Consider the following 22,913-nt stretch of genomic DNA (forward strand, 5'->3'; position numbering starts at 1 on the left):
GCATTTGGATTTAATTAGCTAATCATCCTGTCTTTATTAGTTTTTCCAGGAAACTTTTAAAATATGAAGAAAATAAGAAAAGCTCTTTACTTCTTTGAATAATTTTTGAAGAATCCTACATTGTTGAAAATTTATGGCATGACCAAATACATCACATTAATCATAAAACAGAAAGAGGTTCTCTTTTCTTGGTCTATGTCAGGGAATCAGTTTGCAATCTCTTTTTCAAGGCTCTATGAAATGATTTTGTTGAGAACAAGGGTCATGGCTGCTGTGACTGAATATCACTGATTTTTAACAAGCTGCTTCATAGTATGTTTCTCTTCCATTTATTTCACTCATTTATCCCACAAGCAATACATTTATAAATGCAATAAATGTTTTTTAAATGCATGAACACTTTCATATGTATCAGGGAGTCTCTTCAATAAATCTTCATTTTATATAATGATTCATCTGGAATATTCCAGATGTGGTATTTAGAAAGCATTTTCTATTCCATATATCATGAACTTTACTCCAAGCCCAATTTTTAGCCCAGAGCAAGGAGTTTGGAAAATCTGTCCACTTACAACATTTACTTTCTCTTCAAATTACAAATATTACTTAGGTCAATCCTACAAGTTCCCTAAGTGGTCACTGAGGCAAATAACACTAAATGCAGTAAGATGTATGGTAAGGAAGCTATTGATGGCCAGAGGACTGAAATGTACGGTATTCTTTGCAGAGCATTTTCTCTAGCCCTCTACATTTTTCTTCACTGCCTAGAAAACAGAAAATACAGCTCAGTTTCCTGTGCTCCTGAAGCTATCCCTGACTTTACCAGAAAGAGTTAGTTGCTTGTACCTCTGTAGTTCACAGAGCTGGAAATATACTTACTTTTTGAAAGCATTAATCATATGATTTCATTCATTGCCTTTGCGTCTGTCTCTTCTATACAAGAAAGCAGAAAAAGTATTCATCTCACCTTTATAATTCCTGTATCTGTCACAGAATTAGTATCCAATAATAATATTTTAAAGAAATGATGTACAGCATGATGTACAGCAGCATGCTGGAAAATGTGAGAAAATAGAATGAATTTATGCATTTTTCTCTGGCAGGCTAGTAGGAATAAACTAGATACTATATAGCCAGGATAGAAAGGAGAGTTATCCTACACTCTGTCCTGGTGCCTTCACTGTTTGAAAGAAATAGGAAAGGCTTTGGTGTAAACCAGGAGATGCTGGCTGGCTTGACAGTCTGTCTGATTCACCGCAGTTTATGTCCTAAATCAAGCTGAGCAGCAGGCAAGCATTTTTCATAAATATTTTTTAAAATAGATGAATAGAAAGAAAAGGTAAACTTCATCATGAGCATGTCTACTTTTTTATTTTCAATAAGAGGACCTCCAAGTCTGATAAAAACCATCTAAATATTTCTTAGAAATACAGTTTCTGTATGTCCAAACAAGCTTACCAAATTAAACTTTCAGTGGTAGAGGGGGATGTATTTTAAACAAAAGTCTCAAATGCTTCTTACTATCAGGCTTGTTTGAAAAACACTAATCTAACGAATACTAAACACTGGAGTAAGACAAGTTCTTCTACTTTATAGATGTGCAATGTGGATTCAGGGGATGACACTTCAACTTTACAAAATGTTGTATTTTTACCTCCAGATCACTTAACCTTTCTCACCCTTGTTTTCCAAAATAAAAAGAATAATGAGTGTTCTAGCAGATTAAACAGTAATTGACACAAGCACACACAACCAAAGTCAAAACAACAAATTAAACAATAAAAAATGGCCTTAACACATTCTTTCGTGTTCAACAAGGCGTGCAAAAATGAATGTCAGGTAAAGTGTAATCTGTCTCTTAAAGCTTTCTATTTTCTCCCTAGGAAGGGGAGAGTTACAAGTAAGGACCTATAATCAAAGTACACCAAAATAATCTCTGATATTTAAAAAGGAGTTTGAAAATTTTAAAGTCCTTTTTCTCTCTTGATAAAGCCTGACTCTCAAGAATATCATCAGTAGGAAGTATTGGGAACTGGAAAAATGAGCCTCAGACTGCAACCCAGATCCCAGAAACGGCAGCTGAGGTGATGAGGAGTCTTCAAACCAAAGTACTCCTGAGGGTGCCCTGCAACTCTTCAGAATGGGCCTGCCATAGTAACCAGCTGTGTTTAGTCACTGACTTCAGACAGGCTGCAGACTACAATATCTTGTTGTAAAAGTAGACAGGTATATTTGATTCCTATTGCTACCATAACAAATTACAACAAATTTGATGGTTTAAAAAACACAAATTATTTTAGAATTCTGTGCGTTAGAAGTCTGTACAGACCTGACTGGCCTAAATCAAGGTATTGTCAGGGCTACATTCCTGCCTGGATGTTCCTTGTTAATTCAAGTGGAATTAGATTCCTTGCAGCTAGAGGGCCAAAATCCCCCTTTTCTTACTGGCTGTAAACTGAGGGCCATTCCCAACTTCTAGAGGTAGCAGTATTCCTTGGCTTCTGGCCCAATCCTCAACCTCGGCTTCTCCATCTGGAAAGCCAGAGGCAGAATATTGAGTCTTCTCACATAGCATCTCTCTGATCTTTTCCATCTTTGCATCTCTCGCTCCCAGCCAGAAAAAAAAGTTCACCAGAGTCAATGACTCATATGATTTTTTGGGCTTACCTTCGTAATCCAGGCTAATCTGTCCATCTGAAGGTCCCTACCCTTATTTTGCTGTAACAGAAAAAATAGTAACAAAACAATTAAGATAGTTTATTAATATTGTAATAGCCTGTTTATTGTAGTTATTTCATATCTGGACAGTTCAGTAGAACCTAGAGGTAGAAATTGATACAAATGCACATGGCAATTACATTTGTAAAAATTGCAGTAATATTAAACTAGTGAGGACAGAAAGGCTACTCAATAAGTGATGTTGAGACATTAAGATAATTCAAAAAAGATAATATTTAATTTAATTCTTACAAAAATTAATTACAGAAAAATCACAGATTGAAAACTAAAAATGCCTATAACCAAAAAAGATCTAGAAGAATGTATAGATAGATAAAATTAAAATATTTCACTGGGAAAGCTTATCATATCAGGTAACAAAACTCATGAGAAGAAAAAAATGACAAAAAAATTAACACAAAATGAAAGGCAAACAATTCATCAATGAATGAGACTCATTGAATTAACTAAGGATCATCTATTGAATGAATGAAATAGAGCTTTATATTTTAATATGAAAAGTTTCTAACATATTTGGAGTGAGTCAAATGCAGTATATATGCATAATATAATTAAATACAATGTAGGTATCATTTAGTCACAAATGTTCAAAGTTTATTCATTGCTTTAGTTTCATTATGCAACTTGTGTAAAAGTGTCTTCATATGTCCCTGGTATACATCAGTGGAAATAGTTGCAACCAAAATGTTGTTTACAGTATGTCTTAATGATCTGAGTGTATTGTTTATGATATTAAGGATATTAACACTGGACCTGTGGAGACGAGTCCTAACCTGTTCTCTTATGAGACACAGACCTTGCAATTTAATGTTGTTAAAAGCAATGTACCCCTGAGCTTTATTTGGGAGGCAAAGATGGGTGGATCACGAGGTCAGGAGTTCGAGACCACTCTGACCAACATGGTGAAACCCGTCTCTGCTAAAAATACAAAAATTAGCTGGGCATGGTGGCGTGTGCCTGTAATCCCAGATACTCGGAAGGCTGAGGCAGGAGGATCGCTTGAACCTGGGAGTTGGAGGTTGCAGTGAGCTGAGATCATGTCATTGCACTCCAGCCTGGGTGACAGACCGAGACTCCGTCTCAAAAAAAAAAAAGAAAGAAAAAGCAATGCACCCTCAAGGTGGAACTACTCATTGCTCATCTTTTTATTTGAAGGGTGTGATAGATGATAAGGATGTTTCTCATTATTCAGCCTGGCTAAATAAACATTATAGGACCTATACTCATTCTTATATAGATATGTCCATTACATTTATAACTAATATTGAGCAAGTGTAACCACAGCAAAGCAAGCTAGTTGAACAATACAAAATAAACTCTTCACTTTCAAGACCCACTAAACTGTAAATGAACCACCATTGTAAACTTACCTTGGGGAAATGACTTTTATTTAGCCTTCATGTTGTTTTGTTTACCTGTCAGTATAATAAAGAGTAAATTAAAAAGTGGCAATGTTTAATACCATCCTAGCACAGAACAATGTAATACAGATTAGCCTGCACACAGATTGATGAGTTAGGTGACTTGCCACAAAGCTAAAGAAAGTAAATTAATTGGTCTTATTGATGTCTTTCCTTCTTTCCACATCAGAAATGCCACGTGTGTCTGACATATGTGTCAGTCTCTTTATTTTGTAGGAAATAAATCTTGCCTTTTTAATCTACCAGATGTCAATCAAAGTTGTTTTATTTATTTTTAAATCATTCAATGGAAAAATAATCCACAATTCTCTTTCATTTGCCAGAACTTCTAGTGTCTATGTTTCTAAATGTGGAGGTTATCTCTTAAAGGAAAAGAAAATAGCCATTCAAAGAAAGTGTGTTTTAAAAATCACAGTGGTCAGAGAGAACTTGAGGGTGTTATAGGGTTCCTCCTCTTTATCCATGCAGATACCTGAAGTCAAGGTATAAGCACAAGGCCCTAATGCAGGGATCAGTAAATGGTAGCCCATTGGACAAATCCAGCCCAATGCCTGCCTTTGTGTAATCCAGGAGTACAGAATGGATTTCATATGTTTTAGTGGTTGAAAAACATTTTGTAATATATGAAAATAATATAAAATTCAAATTTCAGTTTTACTAAATAAAGTGTTATTGGAGCAAAACCCATTTGTTGATATATTATCTATGGCAACTTTCCTGCCACCAAAGCAGAACTGAATAGTTGCTCAATCTAAGATATTTACAATCTGGATATTTGCAGAAAATATTAACCAGCCCCTGCTTTATGGTCACAAATCTCTCAGCAGACCACAAACTGCTTCCTTTTTGGCTTCCTTATTCTTTTAAATCACTTTCGTTTTTACTCAGTCTTATAGCATATTGTCTTGGTTTCTGTCTATACTGTACTTGCTATGTGTGTGATAAGTTAAATGAAGACTATAAAGCACGGGACAAACAAGGGCGCTCTGGTGTGTAAGTTTCTGTTCTTTAATCACTCCCTCTGTCTACTCTGTTGTCCCAACTATAACACCAGAGAATTCAACATACACTTCTGGAGCTCATTCTAGCAACATTCACTAGTGTTTTTAACTACTGATCTTGCTCCTTTTCTTACTATCTTCAAAGTATTGGCCGGGTGCGGTGGCTCACGCCTGTAATCCCAGCACTTTGGGAGGCCAAGGCGGGTAGATCACGAGTTCAGGAGATCGAGACCATCCTGGGTAACACTGTGAAACCCCATCTCTACTAAATATACAAAAAATTAGCCAGGCGTGGTGGTGAGCGCCTATAGTCCCAGCTACTCGGGAGGCTGAGGCAGGAGAATGGCGTGACCTGGGAGGTGGAGCTTACAGTGAGCTGAGATCGTGCCACTGCTCTCCAGCCTGGGCGACATAGAGAGACTCCATCTCAAAAACAAAACAAAACAAAAAGTATTAAAGATTCATTTGAACAAATAATAAAACCTGTCAATTCTTTCAACCCTCCAGGCTACAATTGACTATATTTTATCTGATCTTTTCTTCTTGGAGACAGTTGTATTATTTACACTCTGATAAGACTCAGTCACAAACACATGTTTCTTCAAGGCAGTCTCTTTCCCCCAGGCACAGATCTTCTCAGATTTCAGAGGTCTAAAACCTAGAATATAAAATTGAAAGTAGTCAGAGGAAACTGTGCTTGTGATAAACTGTTAGAGAGAGAGGGAAAAAAAGTTGGCTTTTTTTTTCCCTAACTTAAAACCTCCAGATACAGTAATTCTAATGAAGACTTTGTTTTTTTCTGTTTTATCCATATGCTAACCATCACAAAATTGGTAGAAAATTCTATTAGCCCATTTTCTTGACCAAAAAAAATGGATTTAATTTTATATTGACATAGTGCATCTTTCAAAGCTATGAATATATTTTTAAAGCACATATTTACTTTTTAAGATATGATTTTTTCCAATTATATTTTTCTAAGTGTGTGTGGGGGAGGGGAGCATTTTTTAAAAAGAGAAAATATTTTCTAATTTTCTTACTATATATTTTCAGTTGTAATCCAGGCTGTATCCGTAAAACCAAAGGCCGAGTAACAATACATAGCTTTCCCTGTAATCCTGTTTGCCTTTAAAGGGATGTTAATTTTCAAAATCCCTGCAGATTGATACTGAGCACAGATGTGCACAGCAGTAAGTGCACAATATGCAGGCATGTACCTTATCTTCCAAAGTAGCAGTTGAAAATGGCACTCAACCTAATTAGCTCTCAAAAATGATTTAGAAGGACAAGAATTAGGAAGAGAGTCAGAGTTGGATAATGATACTAAATTTTGAAATAGAAATGCATCTTTAGCAGAAAGTCATTTAAAAAATTCATATGAGGGGATAAGAATAATAACATAATCATTTAGGGTCAGCCTGTATTGTGATTCCATAAGCCTCAATTTTAAGTCTACAATTAGGTACAACCCTGCATGAAAAGGCCTTCCTTTGAACCATCTAACCTTATAGCTTGTATAGGGGTATATTTCTTTCACCAGTGCATTCCCTACCGCTGATCTTAACCTCATCCTGTTTTGTTCCAGCTTCTTTTAGTGCCTCCAGTTTTCATGGCCAGTGATTTACTCATAGATCCTTACTTCTGCTTCCATCTTCTCTTAATGCTCCATCTTTACTCTAGGCAATGCATTTTCATTGAAAATTTTGCATAGGGCTTCCTTGTGTGGATTGGGCCTTTGAGGTAGTTCCTGGGAGATATAATGTTATCTCCTTAGAAATGCCTGAGCAAATAATAACAATGATGACAAAGTTGGTGATAGTCTGCTTTCAGGAATGCCTGAAGATGCACCATTTTCTCTGGACATCCTGGACTTTTTGTTGTTTGTGGTTCTCATTTTGTATTTAATATCTGGGCTTTCCAGAAAAGCTTCTTTGAGACAGTATCTGAAGTTGTTTCTGAAGGAACAATTCCCTAAAGGTTTTAAAATAGAATAAAGATTGGAGGAAAACTCAACAAACTGCCATCTCCATCCCACCTACATTTGGTGAAAATATCCTTTACATTGCATGTGCATAGATATGCAAAGACCGATGTTATTTAAATATATGTTTATAAAAACAAAGTGTGTAATCTAAATTTCTAAGAATTCTAGCATGTAGTAATTAATTTATTCAGGAACTCCTGATTTAGAATATTGTACACTTTGATAAACATACTTACTTTTATTCTTTACCATATAGAGAAAAAACAGAACATTTTTATCTTCACATGTAATCTAAATAGATTGAAAGAGATTGTTCAGACGGGATAAAATTTTCTCCATTCAACATATTATTTAACCTTCTCTTCAGAATATTGCTGTATATATTTAGAAGTATAGACCCCTTTTCCAAACTTGAAAAATGCCTGACATTGGATGATAACCTAGGTTTGAGTTCTGGCTCTGTTGCTTACTCACTGTGTGGTCATGGACAATTTATCCAACATAACTCCATTTATCCATGTGTGATATGTGGATGATATTACTGTGAAAGGCTACGGCTATGGTGTGGATTAAAGTGAGATAATGTGGGTTAAGCATGTTGCAAAGTAAACAATAAAAATCACTTCCCTTCTTCTGCCTTTCCACCGAAAAGTTTTATTCCAACCATCTCTTTAGTTCAATTCCTGAAACTTGGGTCATCTCTGATCTCCTTTCCAGTTATCCCCAAGTATACACTTTCTGCTTCTTGCTATTTAAACTACCCATAAATTTGTAGCTCCAGATGACTTGTATTTTGTGATGAATCAGAGATTCATTTCCTCTATCAAGAAGTAGTCCTCACCCTTCCTTCTTGCTATTATTTTTCCTCTCTACAAAAGATTGCCCTCAAGCAAGAAGAATTTCGCTCTTCCCATAAAAATGCAAGTCTGAGGCTTCTCTCAGAGACACTTATTTTACCAGTATCATATTATCCAGTCATGAAAGAACATATTCTCATATTTATCTTAAACCAAACTTCTGCCCTCTATAAAATTTAACAGAATTTATATTTTGCATAACAGAATTTATGCAAAATGAATAATTTGCATAAAATTATATATTTAAAAATTACAATAGAATAAATAATAAATAAAATTTTTGTTACTCCGTGTCATGACCATTGTTAATTTCATAAGCAAGCATATTTTTTTCTCACCAATCAAATTCACTTGATCTGATTATTCAGTGATATTCCCATCAATCTGATAAGCACACACATGCATTGTGGGAGACATAGGAGGAGGTTTATTAAATATAGTACAATTTTTGTAATAATTGTTTTTCTAATTGCAGCCCTTATAAAATAATCTTTCTGAACTTGTCTGAAAATATCTGGATGTACAGATACCCATATTTTAAAATTATTTCATCCAACTTCCTGATTGGCACAGAGTCGATGCTGAAAGTTGTGTCTTTCAGCTGATGGCTTGGGAATCTCTGCATTGGAATTTCAACCAGAAACCCAGGGTTACACTGGCTGCTACTCAAACAGAGAAGCCAAAAATCAGTTTGTTTCCATCTGGGTAGGTAGAACTTTAGCCTGTCATTTCTGAAACATATTAATAACCAAGAAGAGATCTTCCCTGCAAACTTCTAGAGGGAAGTATTGAGGAAAATTCTAAAGTAAAGTGGTGATAATCTGTGAAACTTTATAATCTCCCATAAGGCAAAGGGGAAGCTGTGCCTCCCAAAGCATCTTCACATCTCTCAGCATTTCCACCTCTCCTTTCAGAGACCCTCAAGCCTAAGAGAAGTTATGAATCAGAAGTCATGTTTCCCTTCTGTTGTTTAAAACAAGTCACAGCATTTTGTTTTCTTAACAAGAAGCTGGGGTTCACAGGGTATATTAACTTGGACAAAAGACAGTTTTATTCAGTTTCTTCCTAAATGTAAAAAAATGTTGGTTTACCTAAGGAAAGGATGTGTGACCTCATAATTACTTTCCTCCTTTCACATCTAATATGAAAAAATATATTTAAAATGAGATATTCTGACTCGATTGGATACATTAGAGTGCTCCATGTCTTGTCTTTTACCCTGGGGCTCAGGTAGAGACAACATTCTTGCTCAAAGACACCCATCAAGTCTGAAGTACAGGGATGTGATTTGTCTTCAGAAACAGAGCTTACCTTCCACCATCTTGACTTTCCCAATTACATATTTCTGCCCAAGACACCCTGGCTATATCATATCTCTGTAAGCCATTTGTTCCATTTATCAAATCATAGATTCCTCAAATATTAGGACCAGGGAGCCAGATAAAATATTCCTAAATCTTCAGGAAATATGTTAATTAAATGGGCAAAGAGAATTGATTCCTTATCTTGCTGGAGATTACTTCCAGAGTAGAGCAATCTAATGCTTCTCTTAATCTTCCAGTTTCTCCATCCTATTTGATAATGTATCCGTAGCATTGTATCTATCTGGAAAAATTTATACTTTAAGTGGTTGGATACTGTCACGTCCTTTTGACAATTCGTGCATGGATTTATTTAATATTTGATGAGTGCTGACTATGTATTTGTCAGGCCCTGAAGTCACAGAAGTAAACAAGATGGGCATAGTCTTAGAACCATCGCTGTGTTCACGGCGTCTGTTGTAACCTGTTCTCTTCTTCTACATGTCCTAGCTGCTCCAGCTCTTCTCTGATTATGATTACTTGCTTTTTTTTTTGTCCATCTATGCTCTCATACCTGCACTTTTGGTCTGTTGTAGCTCTTCAAGGACTGACTTGATTCCTGCCTTGGAAACCGTCAGCACCAGACCACAGATGGAAACAGATCACCCAAGCTCAGCTCACAGCTCAGGTTTCCCAGGCCCTGGAACCCTCCTCAGCAGCAGTGAAATGTCCAGGCTTCCAACTGGAATCAAAGAGGTCTGTGGCAGAGTTGAGGATATGGCCTTTTCTTTGTGCAGTTGAGGACCAGAGTCTCCCAATAGCCTGTTCTTGCTTTTGCTGCAGGATTCAGTCCTGAAGTTCCTGTGAAAAAGAATCACATGATGCCTGCAATGACCCCTTACCTCGTTTTCAGGCCTCAGAAAAGATTCAGCACGGGATATTGGCACTGTTGTGTGGGATCTCAAACAAGACAATTATCCTTTTTTATCTTTTTTAGTGTTATTGCTTCAATTAGTTTGCAACTAATATTCATTTCCAGATGGTTTATTTGCTGAGACTCACTGTGGATGTTCAAAAAATTGCAAAGGGTCACAAAAATAAAAGTTATAAAAATTATGGCTCCTTTATTCAACCAGACGCCATACTTCCCAGGTAACTGGCTGGCAAATTAGTGCTGACGAATTCTGAAAGCAATACTAGTGAGGACAGTCTCCCACCACCATCACTACCTCCACAAGACACACACACACATGCACACACATACGGGAATCACAATTCAACAAGCAATTATTTAAAATAACAATCAAACACATATAACATGTATATGGCAATTATTACTTGCCACTCACTATTCTAAGCAATAACTTATTGAATTATCACTACGTTTGTGTGAGGTAAGTATTGTCTGTTACATATATGAGGAAGCTGAGGCACTTCAAGTTTGAGCAATTTGTCCCAACTTCCATAGGAAGTAAATATTGGATTCACATCTAAACCCAGGGTGTCTGATTTAAAAGCCTGTTGTCAAAATGGCTTCTCATTACTGCTTCTTATAAGATTATTAAAAGAATATGATTCATCAACCCCTGCGTTTATATCATTCTAAACAAAGACATATGGAGCATCCATTCTAGTCTGTCACTATGCCAGTTGCTAGTTATAAAAGGAAAATAAGAGACTTTCTCTGCCTTTAAGATATTCACGGTCTAATAGGCTATATATATGTGTTTATATATACAGATATTTGCACTATAGTAAAGGTTATAATAGACCATAAAAGCCCACACAGTGGCAGTGATAACTAAGTCCACATTCACAACATACTCTGTGAGAACAAAAGGGCATTTAATATCCCCCATCTTTCTGAAGGTTGCCACAGTGGATTGGAAGGAGCAAGAGGTTTGTAATAGATGGAACCGTATGAAACTGATGTTTTGAAGGTTAAAAACTTTTGAATATTGGCAATTTCATTTGGTTAAACCTAATATTTATGAAAAGATCTTCTTTAAATTTGACACTGTTATTTATTAGCGGAGTCTTTTCCTTCTTGGGTTTTAATTTTATTATTTCTTAAGAGAAAATAACAATATTTTATCATTTTAACAGTGAGCTTAACATTTCAAAAGGACTGGGCAAAGCTGAGAGAAGTTTCCATGTCACAGTTACGTGATGTATATGCAATAAGTTTTATAATACTTTAAATAAGGCAGCAATCCTCTGGGCGTTTGTAGGTGGTTTCTTACTAGAAAATGATTTGAAAAAAAAAATTGGTTAAATGAAGTCAAAGAGAAAAGAGAGTGTTCTGTTTACTTCTCCATATCCATAGTCATCTCCTCTTAAACAATAACCATTATTGGTGTTTATAATTAATCATCAATTGTTCAGTGGGGAACTTATGTGCCATGCATAGATCAGAAGATTTGAAATCTGAGAACTAAGACAACCTCTTCAGGCATTTTAAGTCAGAAAATGAATGGCAAAGGTTTTTACAATTTTTTAAAAATATATACTATTTTATATATTTGAGGACTAAGATTCTTTTACTATGTCCTCTTAAAGGGGCCACTTTACTACAATGGGCCTTTCTTTCTTTCCTTGTAAAAGTGATAAAGTAAGACTATGGCCTCTAAAGCCCAGATCAAACTCCCAAACTCTCTCACTCACCTCTAGTATGAAAACAGCCACCTACGAGCCTCCTTGCTTTTATTCTTGTCTCCCCACATCTATCTGTTCCTTCAGAGCAACCAGAATCATTCCTGTAAAAGTATAAATCAGACAACATGATGCCACAATTGAGAATTCCCCAATAGTTTATCACTCCCTCATCAATAAAACCCACATTCCCAATGAACAGAATAAAGTTCCATAAGACCTGGACCTGACTACCTCACTGGTGGTTGTTATCAAACTGTGGTTAAAGTGGAAATCTAGATTATGAATAGTTGGATCCTTTCTTCATGATAAGGTATGCATGAAAGATAACATCCTGAAATGTGTTTCCTCAGAGGAGAATTTCAAACTTTAACCAAGGTCAAATCTTATTGTATAATGATGATGCTGACACAGGAAGTTAGATCATCTGAAAGGAGGAAAGCAGAGGGAAAGATCATTCTAAGATTTCACTTCTTCCTAATGATGTAAGTGATTGATACCCATTCTCCTCCGTGCTTACCATCGTCTTTGTCCTCCCGCAGATTTGCTTTATTCGAGAGTCTTTGGGATTAGAAAGAATGAAGCTATACTTTTGGTATACAGGACATCCTTGCAGATATTAGGAGATGCGTCCCTGGGCAAGGTGATCTCAGTAACATCTCTCTCTTCACTGACACACTGGGATACCATACTTACATATAAGATGAATTTAAATCCTGCCTGTGACTTCAATATAAGAAGATGCTGGTAGCTTGTGACTTCAATATAAGAAGATGCTATTATAAACCTCTTGCTCCTTCCACTCCATAGTGAGGAGACACTGGGATGCCTTTTGCTGGGAAAAGGGCAAATGTGAAAAACTCAAGGGTTTTCAAAAAGAAATTAGAAGATAAAAAATAAGAAATTATAAATTATAAGTGACTTTATTGACATATCAACAAAACACAACGTGTCAACTTCATTTGAGTTCTGATTTGAACCAGTCAAATGAAGAGTGTTAGTGTAATGGGGATGGAGAAGATAGAGGAAGATGGGTGGGGGGGGCGCGGATTATGAGAATTCTTGAGATGTGAATGTTTAATTGATATTTGATTTGTGCTTTTTAAAGTGAACGTCTCTTACCTACTTATAAATACAAGCTATTTACTGATGAAGTTATAAGATGTCTTTGATTTGGCTCAAAGTAGTCCATCTACTTACAGCACAGGCATGCAGGCATACAAAATAATAGTTTTGTACTAAGAAATTTTGAAGCAAAGTAATGGATTTGTGTTGTTTCATTACGCCACTTTGTTCTACTTTTGTTTACGTCTAAGCTTCTGTGATTTAAAGAAGGAGGAGTGTAGTAGAAGTGAAGAAGAAACCGTGTAATGCAGTAGGGAAGAGTGAGGCCTATGAAAATGGAACCCTGTTTGTGCCGAGCTAGAAATAACTCAACTCAAAATCTGCTTTGAACACGTGTGGCTAAACAACACATGGTGACAGGCTGGATCGTGAAAATGCCCACATGTTCTGGATCTTTAGAATATAGAACATATTTCAAATGCTCACTAGGGCCAAAGAAGGATGTTACTCTAAGAGTTGTTTAAAAGTGTCTTGAGCAAAAGATGGGAGAATTATCAAGATGAGAGATTAAGACAAGGCAGGGTGAGTATACAAAGTGGTGAGAAGAGGCAGACATGCAGTCATGTCACCAACCACAGGGCACGGTAAAGGAAGTGAGGAGCAAGGTGTGTGGGAATGAGGCAAACTCACTTACCTCACTAATTCCAAAACCTCTGGGCTTTCTTGGAGCCTGGAACTGCTTATGCTGGTGGGGTTGATCCTTGGCCACCATGCCATTTGGACTGATGGCCGTAATTAGACTGCTTCAATGCGATGACTCCTTCCCTTAAGAATGAATGGTGGACTGTATACTCATCTTTTCAGCTGCAAAACTGAGTGCCATTCTGCAAATGCTGATTATCTGCATTGCTAAATGGATGTAGTACACCGAGATAAGCCTAAGAGTTCATCAGCAGATGGAGAAATTCAATACACAGTTCCTTTGAGGGAGGAGGGGAAAATAAAATTTGACGAGAAACTGTCTTGGGATTCAATTTTTGATGGCTTATTGATCTTATTTGTGGTTCATTAAAAGTCACTTTTCTCGGCCGGGTGCGGTGGCTCACGCCTGTAATCCCAGCACTTTGGGAGGCTGAGGCGGGTGGATCACGAAGTCAGGGGATTTGAGACCATCCTGGCTAATACGGTGAAACCCCCTCTCTGTTAAAAATACAAAAAATTAGCTGGGCGTGGTGGCGGGCGCCTGTAGTCCCAGCTACTCAGGAGGCTGAGGCAGGAGAATGGCGCGAACCCGGGAGGCGGAGCTTGCAGTGGGCCGAGATCGCGCCACTGCACTCTAGCCTGGGTGACAAAGCGAGACTCCGTCTCAAAAAAAAAAAAAGAAAGGAAAAAAAATCACTTTTCTCTTGGTGCATCCATCCACTGAGGTAATTGAAAGGTCAGGAGTTTGGAGGTCACTGAGCATTTTCTTGACAATAGTTTTTCGGGCAGTTGGACCATAGAGTCCTGCTGCTACAAAGAGTAAAATAAAGAATCTGAGACTTTCGACAAGACAGATTCTAATAGCTATTAAGTTAGGTTTGAACAATCTGAGCACATTTCGTCTTGGAAAGAGTGTTGATAAGAATAGAAATTTTGCTATTTGCATTCCCCTGAATATAGTAAGCTAAAATAAATTCTAATACTAAAATTAACTTTTTATTTTTTACCCATAGAGAAAGAAGTGCAAAGCTTCTCTCACTCATATCTTCCCCCAAGCAAACAAGTATATATAAAAATACTGATAAAATTGAGGTATTAAAATACAATATTTTTTTCTAAGAAATGAAAATATGATCAGAAAATACATCCTACTTCAGAGATAAACTTTATAATGAGTGATATTAAATGAAAATGCAAGAGTTTTCAGAATGAAAAAGTACAAAGAAAAACACATTTAAAAGATAAACAGACCTATATCTACCATACAGAGAGAATCACTTCTGGACTGTTGTTTTTTCTTAGAAAGCATTGTTAAATCTGTGAATATAATTGTTGGTCAATCATGAAAAGTTAATTTAGGTCATGTGATAAGCTATGGTGACATCATTTATTTCAGTAATGCTCAATGTGAATTGTGTGTGATCTAAAACAACAACAATATCACGGTTGAATACAGAACTAGAAATTGAGCAAATAGATTTATAATCAAAAGATTTGGCCTGGTGAGTGGCCCACACCTGTAATCCCAGCACTTTGAGAGGCAGAGGCAGGAGGATCGCTTGAGCCCAGGAGTTCAAGACCAGCTTGGGCAACATGGTGAAACACTGTCTCTACCAAAAAATTAAAAAATTAGCTGGGCATGGTGGTATGCACATATAGTCCCAGCTACTTGGAGGATGAGGTGGGAGGATCACTTGAACCCAGGATGTTGAGGCTGCAGTAAGCTGAGATGGTGCTACTGCACTCCAGCCTGGGCAACAGAGTGAGAACTTGTCTCAAAAATAAAAATAAAATAAAATAAAATAAAAATATTTGTCTGTGCTGTAGCATGGTGAAAACCATTGTGATGATAGTTGTAATGTCAATAAGGTATGTGACTGCATGTACACACATCTATATATGAGTAAACACATACACACAGTGTGGAGGGGGATCTGTGTATGCCGATATAGAATGCATTTTGTCTAAAACTGACGTGGTGTTCCTTCATGATCCTTTATTTGATGATAAAAATGGAAATTTACTTAGCCTAATTTGGTTCAAAACTGTGTCCAAACCAATATTGTAAATAATCCCTTTAGGCACTTTTTCAGTCTCATCAATTCTGCCCTCCTCTCTATGTCCCCAGTGTGGTATCACACTGTTTGGAGGATGAAGGGCTCCTGTGAACTTGTGGTATGGAGTGACAGAGTCCTTGAATTTTTTCTTTGTTTTAGGGGTCCTTGCCGGTCCTTGCTGAGGTGGGACTGATCTAGCATTCTTCTGGTTATGGTGGATCCCACTATTTAGCATTCTGCTAATGTCTGTGCTAATGTTGTGGCTAAAGTATTCCTGACCATCTTTTGTCTGCTGTAGCCATGGCCAAGTGCCTCTCACTGCAGAAATGCTCCCTACTCTCTTGCTTGTACCCTCAGAATCTGCAAACCTCCCTTTGTTCCCCTGGCCCAGATAGTCAGTCCCCTCTGTCATTTCCTTGTCATATGCTGGCCATGGTGGGCCAGGGGAACTTATTTCTCTATACACAAAACTGATTTTCTCTAGATTGCTGGTAGATGGTCTGTCATTGTAGGACTTAGCTGTCAGCACCAACAGGATTAGTGAAAATAACTTCACCTATTTAAAATACAATAGAAAAACATGTATATCAGTTGTTTAGGAGTAAACTATTCCAAAAAAAGAATCACCTATTTTGAAACCTAGGATTTTTGTTCTCTGTCTTTCCAGACACATTGACAGTAGACTCACTCTAAGATAACAAGAGTTTTTTGTATACCTCTTTTCAGTACTTTTCATAATAGAAATTTCATGTTGTTAAAAGAGCACTGAACTTAACTTGGTACACATTGCTCTTCTTTTAACAATTTTGGTTAAAATATTTATTTAAAACAAATAAAAGATGGAATTAGAAAAATGAGGAAGTAATCAAGGATTGTAAAAAATACTGAGATAGAATTAAAAGGAATAAAAATTTTGTAAATCAACTATATAATTCTTTTTAAGTTGACACGTTGTAATTTTATATATTTATGGAGTATGATTTGGTACATTAATTTGTATATGTGTTGTATGCTGATCAAATCAGGGTAGGTACTAGGCCATTTTTACATTGCTATAAAGAAATACCTGAAGCTGCGTAATTTAAAGAAAAGAGGTTTATTTGGCTCATGGTTCTATAGGCTGTGAACAACATCTGCTTGGCTTCTGGTGGGAGCCTCAGAAAGCTTTGGTGGCAGAAGGGGAAGGGGAAGCTGGAATATCACATGGTGTGAAAGGGAGCAAGAGAGAGAGAGAGAGACAGGAGGTCCTAGACTTTTAAACAACCAGATCTTGTGTGAACTATTTCACGTGATTAAGAACTCATTCATCACCAAGGGGAAGGTGCCAAGCCATTCATGAGGGATCCACCCTCATAATACACTACCTTCCACCAAGTCCCACTTACAACACTGGGAATGACATTTCAGCATAAGATTTGGAGAGGACAAATGTCCAAACTATATCAGGGTAGTTAGCACATTCATCACCTCATGTCTTTATCATTTCTTTGTGGTAAGAACATTCAAAAGCCTCTCTTCTAGCTATTCTGTAATACACAATACCTTACTGTTAACCACACTAAACCTAGTATGCAATAGAACACCAGAACTTAGTTCTACTGTAACTTTGTAGCTACAGTTGGACAATTAACCTTGGTTAATTGGCCTTGGTCTGTTCATCTGTAAAATGGGCATACTGTCTGTCTCACAACATGGCTGTGAACATTAAATGTCCAAAGACTTGACACATAATAAGAGATCAATGCACCTTATTTCATATTCTTATTTATTAAAACCTTATAAACATATATTTTGATATATGCCTTGCAGATGCTATTCTAATGAAATTAAGCTTTAAAATAAGAACAAGAATCCTACCACTATCACATATCAACAATTCAATGTGTTTCTTTCCACACATTGTTTCTATACACATACTGTTAGAGAAATCATGAGTATAAATATTTTATATTTTCCATTGTCATCGAATATTAGATGATTAATATTTTAATATTGCTATATAATCTTTATAATAGTAATAATATGTTTATATATTAAAGGACCATTATTGATATTTCTTCAAATTTTAACTTCCAGATTATTTCTAAATTTTACCATACCAAATGAATTTTGTAGTGATCAAAAAGTTCATTTTGAGTATAAAACACACCCCCCACCCCACACACACACTTTTGCTTTCTAAATATTTATAATACATACAAGTAAAGAGACTTATGGCACAGGGTGTTTCTATATAGGAATCAATGGGTCCCTGACATGACTGTCCATTACATATATGTTATCTAAAACCTCTGCATGCTTCTAATTTTCCAGTGCTTACTTGTGATACTCACCAAAGCTGCAACAATAGCACAACCAATTCCAGTTTTACCACTGACAGCCGTCTTGTTAAGTGATTGCTCAAACCACTGCAGAACTTTCCCAATCCAGGCAATTGGACAAGGGCTGGAGGTTGAGGGAGTAAGGAAGAGGTGATGAGGCTATTTTGAATAGCAGCCCTTGGTTCTGCAGAGCTACAAACTTGAACTATGGAAAGAAACCGATAAAGTTGTCAAATGGAGAAGGAGAACCATATGTCACCTCACACGCTCAGCACCAGCTCACAATACCTTCTCCTGGCTGCAAGCACACTGGGATTCACCTGCAAGGCCTCAGACATCTGTGCATCAGTGAGAGAAGATTGAGCATGTCCAAATGGCCAACCAGGCAGCTGGCCTTCCCTGTAGCTAACACATTTAGCAGTCTTAGTTAAGCAAGTGTCCTTTTGGTTAAATATAATTAATCTCCTTCTAAGTGTCAGGAGTGGTATGGTTGTGTGTGTTCTTAGGCAAGAACATAAAAAGAACAATCATTCCATGTAGCCCAGTAAAAAATAGATATAGTTGCTCAGATGGCAGGTGGGCATAAGAAGAGAAGAGAGGCCCTTTTTGAATAGAGACCATCTATATACTTGAAAAAGATATAAGGACACAAAACATTTCACTTAAAAAGTACCTGGAAATCTTCCAAGAATAATTTTAACTAGCAATAGAAAATAGCCATCCTTTTTCTTTTAAATCTCACCTTAATACATTTATATTATTATTGTTATAATTTTTATTCATTTGTACGTTATTTAGGTTAATTTTTTTCCTCTTCATCCTAAATCGTCTATGTCATTGAATTTTCACAGTTAGATATAATTTGGAAATAATCCATTCAGAGCTCCAAACCATTTTACAGTTAAGGCATCTGAATTCCAGAAAGTTAAGCAATTAGTTTAGTCATTTATATAGATTTGAGCTGAGAATCCAAGGATCTTGAAGTTCAGCTGTGTACATGTTCCAATAAGAATTGAGCAAAATCTACTTCCAAAGATGACATCAATGGAAAAACTTTTCTACGTCATTCCTTGTGATGTCCTTAGCCTTTCGTGAACATTGTGAGATTGTTAGGTTTCCACTTTACACACTGATGCAGTGTTGGGTGACTTCCTTACACAGAGTGCTGTCAACACATTGGCTAACACAGCCAGCCCGGTTTCAGTGAAGTCTGCTCTTGCCCAGAACTGCAGCCTAGCAGAGGAGAGAAAAGGCCAGAGCCAGGCTCCAGACACTGCATCCCAGCTCTCCACGCACTTTCTTCTCCGTAACCTCAAAGCTTCTTCATCATTGATTAGTTGCTTTTTGTGGTCTGCCTCTCCCAGCTGAATGTGAACTCCATAAGAGCAGAAACCTCATCTCCCTTATTCCTCTCAGGATGCCCCACCCACAGACAGCATAGAAGGTGCTTGATAAATATTTGCTTAATGAGAGAACAGTCTTATGAAAACTGCTGAATCTCTCCTATTATCAACTTTTCTCATCTGCAAAATGAACAATCTGTGTCGATAGAGATGAGATGGCAGGTGTAAGCCACTGTGCCTGGGGCCAAGCACACAGTGGTGCTCGGCAAATGGTTTGCTGCTACAGCTTGGTGGTGAGCTTTATTTTATTTGCAAAATGAAGCTAATAATAATAAATAATATATAATAACAATAATAATAGAGCTTCTCGGCCCATTTATGATTTATGCCCCTCCCATCTTCTTCCTTTTTCTTCTGTTTTTATACCATCCCTTCTCCCTCCAATCCGATGCTTGGTGCATCTCCATTGGTAAGAATTCTCAGAGCAGGCTGGGCGCAGTGGCTCACACCTGTAATCTCAGCACTTTGGGAGACGGAGGTGGGCGGATCATAAGGTCAGGAATTCGAGACCAGCCTGGCCAACATGGTGAAACCCCATCTCTATTAAAAATACAAAAATTAGCTGGGCATGGTGGCGCATGCCTGTAATCCCAGCTACTCAGGAGGCTGAGACAGGAGAATTACTTGAACCCAGGAAATGGAGGTTGCAGTGAGCCAAGATCGCTCCATTGCACTCCATCCTGGGCAACACGAGCAAAACTTCATCTCAAAACAAAAAAGACAATAGAATTCTCAGGGTAAAGTTTAGGTCAAGCCAGGGTCTCCTGGGTTGCTAGGAAGTGCAGAGCTCCATGTCCCATCTGCAGATATTCTAGTGCACTTTGTCCAGCTCTGGTCTGCTTTGGATTAAATAGTGGGCGTCTGGCATCTGCCATATGTAATGCCCCTCTCTATGGCTGGAGATTTCATTGTAGGTGGTCTTTTGACCTGATCTGAAAAGGACTATCCTTTGCTCCAGCTTCTCTTGCATCAAGGCAAGTTATTTTGCGTAAGATGGTCTCCGGTCACCTCTGAGGGCAACTTCTTTACCCAGAAGACCACAACTCCCCTTGCTCCTCAACTGACTAAAGGTGTCCAAACATGTGACAGCTTGTCAGAGATTTTCTTGGATGGCATAGATTTCTCCTGCTATTTTTTAGTACTTATTTGTAAAAGCCTCCTTAAGATATTTAAAATAATGATAGGACAGGATACAAGATTCAGGATTAACTTTCATTCCTTCACTCTTTGATTTAACAACAAAAATGAGCACCTACCCTGTGCCATTCTTCTAGATACTTGAGCTACATCAGGGAGAAAAAAAAGCAAAACAGACAATCATCTTTATTTTTGGTCTTATATTCTAGTGGGAGGAAAAATAAAGTAAACACAATAAGTGAGCAAAATGTGTAGTGTATTTGAAGATGTTAAGTGATCTAACATGATGAAACAGGATGTGGGGAGCTGGACATGCTAGGTGTGGGATCTGAAGTATTGAACCCAGCAGTCAGGGCAACCACAATGAAAATACAGTATTTGTGTAAAACTGAAAGAAGAGCTATGGAGCTGCATGGGTATTAGATGAAAGAGTGACTCAGGTGGTGGGAGCCATCCTTACAAAGTAGTCAGGTAGGCAAATGGGCACAGCTGTTTAAATGGTGAAAGGCCTGAGGGGTGGTAAATGAGCACAGGAAGAAAGGGAGCAGTGGGGAGGAGGTAAGACCATATGGCAGGGCACACAGCATATTGGATGTATTGAAGGGACTGTGGGTGTTTTTTTTCCTGCACGGAGAGGGGGATCATTGCAGGGTTTGGTGCAGAGGAATGGAATGACCTGACAGATTTGGAAAGAATAATCATAGCTTCCTTCATACTTAGAAAGTTAAAGAAAAAAAATAAAAAACAAGATACCGCCGGGTGTGGTGGCTCATGCCTGTAATCCCAGCACTTTGGGAGGCCGAGGTGGGTGGATCATTTGAGGTCTGGAGTTTGAGACCAGTCTGACCAACATGGTGAAACCCCATCTTTATTAAAAATACAAAAAGAAAAAAACTAGCCAGGCATGGTGGCGCACACTTGTAGTACCAGCTATTTGGGAGGCTAAGGCAGGAGAATTGCTTGAACTCAGGAGGCGGAGGTTGCATTGAGCCAAGATCGCACCAGCCTGGGCGACAGAGTGAGACTCCATCTCAAAATAAACAAATCAATCAATCAATCAATCAGTCAGTCAAACAAGATACACAGTTGTCTATGAGTTAATGCACTGATTTATGAGTCTATGTGTTAAATACACTGATTTGGATTGGCCATGCACAGTAATAACAAAAAGCAGCCCAACTTTTAGTTGATTAAGTGCAGGCACTTCAACTAAACCAAAAGTTAAACTCAACTCAACTCAACTGAACTAAATGGTTAGCTAAAGTGCCTGTACTTACTTCTACCTCTCTGCCCTTGGTATACTCATGGTTAAAGGGGCCATAACAGCAACCTGTATATGTTATGTCAGAGGCAGAAAAAAGATAGTAGGCAAGTTAGAAACTCTTGCTTTATACTACAGGTCAAGTAAAGGCTGGTGTGTCAAAATATTTTCCAACATATCCTTGGCTTCGGAATTTGGTATAGATCCTGGCCGATGGAACTGGTCATTTTTACAAAAAGAATCAATTTCCTGGTAGATAAAATAGATAAAGTCTAAGCCAGTTCATTATGTATAAGCCTTAGTTTTTGAATAGATATATGAATGATGTCAGAAAATTATAAAATATGCTGGATATGTAGAAAGGGTGCAATAAATACTTGTGTAATTGAATTGGATGTTAGCCAAAATAGTGTAGAATATGCATCAATAGGAAAACAAACCATCACATTTCTTAGAGCATGTGAAAAGTTGCCCTGGCAACTCTCATCTATTTAGTGGTCACATTGATCCGACATCATGTTGACTTCCTACAGAGTTAATTTCTCACTTCTCCAGACTGTAATGTCAGCACAGTTGCACATCTTTCTGTTTATTTACCAAAAACATCATCACAGTCCAAGACTCAATATTTAAAATGCATAAAACCTATGACTGAATTAAAACTCTTCCATATCGACCATTATAAAAAAGGTTAATATGCTGGAAAAATGCTTTTGCAATGTGGTTTGAGTAGTCATTTTATTTTATATTATTGTAAGATAAAAGCATAAAACTGATGACATTTGACGTTTAGGCTTTGAAGATGGGAAATATTACTAGATGAGTTTAAGGAGGTGATATCAGAGATTATATGACCAGGTTGAGAAAGAAGATTTGAATATTAACAATCCTTAGAAATTCCAAAAACATGTAGCCTGCTCTCCTAGTCCAGTTCATCTGGATGTGAGTTCAGTACTGCTCACAGCCAGCTGGATGTTCTTAGGAAAATCACAACTTTTCTGGGCATCTATTT

The sequence above is a fragment of the Pongo pygmaeus genome, chromosome 11, assembly GCF_028885625.2.
Source record: "Pongo pygmaeus isolate AG05252 chromosome 11, NHGRI_mPonPyg2-v2.0_pri, whole genome shotgun sequence".
In the NCBI taxonomy this organism is placed as follows: Eukaryota; Metazoa; Chordata; class Mammalia; order Primates; family Hominidae; genus Pongo; species Pongo pygmaeus.